Below are 4,117 nucleotides of genomic sequence, written 5' to 3'. Positions count from 1 at the left end.
TTGCCTTTGGATGTTGTGGAGGCAGTAAATTTAAGTGAGTTTTAGAGAAAGCTTCATAATTATATGAATGATAAGGGCTGGCTTTAAGATTATTAATGTATGTATATAAAGCACAAAAATCGGCGTGTTTGTCTATCTGCCCCTCATCTAACTACTCCTAAGTCGCTGGGTCAGTCTCACCAAACTTTGTGGGATGATAGCCTCGAACAAGGGGCATGTTAATGGAGGTTCACAACACCTCCCCCCCCCCCACCATTGCTGTTATTCAGCGTTTATTATCTTTGACTTAAGCTAACGTTAACTACATACATAGATGGCGCCACATCCTTAAACCAAAACTATCAAATTATATATAATAGAGATAGAAAGAGCAAAAATCTATGTTTCTGCCTATTTGTCCCTTATCTCCTAGGTCGCTGGGCTAATCTCAACCAAACTTTATGGGATGGTTGTTTGGAACAAGGGGCATTGTGTTAGTGGGTTCACAACTCCTCCACTCCCATTACTGAAGTTACTGAGCATTTATTATCTTTGACGTAAGTTAACGTTAACTACATTCACTTATAGCACCACAGCAAACAAAAAAAAAGGTTATCAAATTTTCCTTCCCTAGTGGGATGGCAATAAGTCTTCAGAGATACAACGCTAAAATCAAATGTACGATTCCCTTCGGTGGACACATCAGATAGCTTGATGTGGCTTTACTATAAAAAGCACACACACATACATACATTAAATTTTGTATAATACAACATACACAAAGTGTGGGGGAGGACACACAAACGTCTTATATATCACAGGAAATGCGCTAGTATTCTGTATGGAGGAATGCGGTGAAAAAATAAATGGCCGCAACTATTGCAATAATACATAAACTCAGATTAAATTGATATGACAATAACCACCATAACGCTGATATGAGTTATACCCACTTCCTACTTTGACCCGTGACCTTTCAACATTGGCCCGTAAGATACTTCTGTGGCCAATGACGGTCAATTAATTAATAACGTGAAACAGTGTGGAAGGACATTAAGATGTTGGTGTTGAAAGCGGGTATCAGAAACCACCCTTACCGCCACAACTTTTGACGCTACCTCTTCGTACAAAATCATTCTGACCATCACACAGTGTATGACATGTTTTAAGAATATATATATATATAGAGAGAGAGAGAGAGTTCTTAAAGAAGTTAGGATTTTTGCATTATCATAGCATCCATCCCTCACATTTTTTAAATGCATAACTCGGACAAAGGACTCAGCTTGTTTATAATAGCTTAGTTTAGAGAATTGGGCAGCCGAGATGGACCAACAGGTCCCTTGTTGTCCCTAAACATTATGTTATGTTAAATTGTTAAATAAAATCGCATGACTAATGAATAAAAAAAGTAATTACACATATTAACTTCTAAATCTGGAGAAAACTCACAGATTGTCAATGATAGTTCCTCCCCATTCTGAGGAATTATCAAACCCCAAATTACACAAAATTGATACTAATACATAATCTCATTACCTAACCTCTGATCCTGGCTAGTATCCTAAATATTACATTACACACAATTAATTCTAAAACAAAGTTTATCATGCAATACTCAAACACTCTCATTTGTTACTTGGCTTATACCCCTATTCTACTCTTTAAAGTATAATAACTGCAAGAAGTATTCACAAAACACTGTTTTGTTCTCAACCTTTTTCTTTATGGCGAGATTCAACATCATCAAAGTTCTTTTAATAACCACACAGCTTCACCTTCCACGCTCATTTCCCGTGTTTAATTAATGGTAACAAGTATTCTTATATTTTATGCCATCTCTTGCAACCTACATAAAATAGTTTTTGGCCATGGTCCAGAAACAGGTGTTTTTTGTTTTTTTGTTGTTGTTGTTGTTGTTTTTCCACAAACGCTGCTTTGTTCATTAATTTGTTGAATTAAAAATATATTCATGTGCCTTAAACAAGCAATTGATATTACTGAATAAAAGATGTGAATCTAAATTAATTTTTTGTTTGTTGAATTTCGCGCAAAGCTACTCGAAAGCTAGCCGTACCTAATTCTGAAGTGAGAGACTAAAAGAAAGCAGTTAGTCAACATCAACCACCACCAACTCTTGGGCTACTCTTTACCAACGAAGAGTGGAACTGACCGTCGCATTATAATGCCCCAAACAACTGAAATGGCGTGCATGTTTGGAGATTGTGAGTCGAGTGATCTAACCACTAGGTCATACCAAGCCCTCCTAAATTGTTACACTCCAAAAGAAACAGATATCACTCACTGGAACTTTCACGAGTAAACTATGCACCACAGTTAAAAAAAAAACAAACAAACTTTTCAGTCAACAGCTAAAACTTGCTTTCGTTCTTCTCCTTTGAACTTAGCAAGCTTACAAAGTAAAAGTTAAAAAGAAAAGGCCTAAACTCAAATATCTTTAATTTTTATACAACGTGTATTACTTACATAATTTGTATCGTAAATGCTGTTTCTTAAGTTAACGATTATGAAATACGTAGTAAGCTTCTGTATGTTACCGAATTCATTAATTTTATGTTTATAACGAATTTTCCTTATATTATAAGGAAATAACGACTATTATATGCATTAAGTGCATGATACACGTCGCTTCCCTTTATATTTAGCTTCAAGAAAAAAGTATATCTAATTCCTACGATACTGCTTGTCTTAAATGCACAACTGATGATGTTACTTCACTGGAATTTTTGGTTGATTGCATTACAAGATAGATTTCAGTTCCTTAAATGTTTAAATTCTGAGACAGGATAAAACGACTGTCATCAGTACTTATTGCACAGGTTACCGACCGCGTTGTTTATGACTATTTGTCTTCATAGGTCGTTGTGTACGAACTGGGAGGGTCAGATTCAATTCAAACCTCTTCCTTTACTATTGTTTATGAACTGTGGAATGCTACAATGTTTATCCAAGAAATTGGGGCTCGAACACTTATGTACAAAACTGCGTTGAAGAGCTCCCCTTAAGTATATTTTAGGAGAATTTTGGTGTTTTAATCGATTTTGAAAACAGCACGAGGCTTGTTTTAGGAACTTTTATTTTAATCCCGTTTTTGGAAATATTCGACAATTTTATCCAGAACAGGCTGTAAATCTGTAGCTGCAATCTAGAGAGTCGCAGAGTTCTTCCAAATCACCACATTTGTCTGCAAATTGTGATGTTAAACTTAAACTTGGTTTATTTAATGGTAAATCGCCTACATACATGATGAAAAGGATAACCACCCCTCCCTGTGGAACACCTGCCGAGTACGTGCTTTCTGCGTTTCCTAAGGAGTTAGACAACTTGCGTATAAAACCTGTCGGTAATTCTAATTGTTTCAATTTATATCTTAAACCGTGATGCGTTTATTATTATTAAAACTATCTATTATGGTTTCAGTTAAATCTAACCAAATGATCTGTTGTTTGCCGAAATTTTCTGAAACCATTTTGAGCTTCAGGTAATTTTGATGTAATTTCCAGAAATATGGAGATCCTATTGCTAATAATTCTTCCTAAGATTTGCCTGCACAACTAGTCAGACTAATTAGTCGGTAACTTCCTGGTTTACCTTCCTTTAGAAACATAAGAACATTTGCTTGCTTCCAAGAGGCTGGGATGTAGAGTTTTTTCTTCGTTTTGAATTTCGCGCAAAGCTACACGAAGGCTATTTGCGCTAGCCGTCCCTAATTTAGCAGTGTAAGACTAGAGGGAAGGCAGCTAGTCATCTTGGGCTACTCTTTTACTAACGAATAGTGGGATTGGCCGTCACATTATAACGACCCTACGGCTGAAAGGGCAAACATGTTTGGTGTGACGGGTATTCGAACACGCCACCCTCAGATTGCTAGTCGAGCGCCCTAACCACCTGGCCTAATCAGAGTTGAGAGATAAATAACGCTGATAGATGGTTAAACAATTTTCAAGTAGCTTTTTCAAAGAGAATGGTTTGTATCCCAGCCTCACCCAGAGCTTCTTTTTCGGTTTGTTTTATGAATGTGATTATTTCTATTTTTTGTTATTGTCTCTGTAATTGTACTTGCTTAGTCATTGCTGTTTGAATTTTGTGGATTTGTTATTACTGGAAAATTTGGTGT

The sequence above is a fragment of the Limulus polyphemus genome, unplaced genomic scaffold, assembly GCF_000517525.1.
Source record: "Limulus polyphemus unplaced genomic scaffold, Limulus_polyphemus-2.1.2 Scaffold159, whole genome shotgun sequence".
In the NCBI taxonomy this organism is placed as follows: domain Eukaryota; kingdom Metazoa; phylum Arthropoda; class Merostomata; order Xiphosura; family Limulidae; genus Limulus; species Limulus polyphemus.
The sequence above is the reverse complement of the archived record's forward strand: the minus strand, read 5'-3'. Positions refer to the sequence as shown.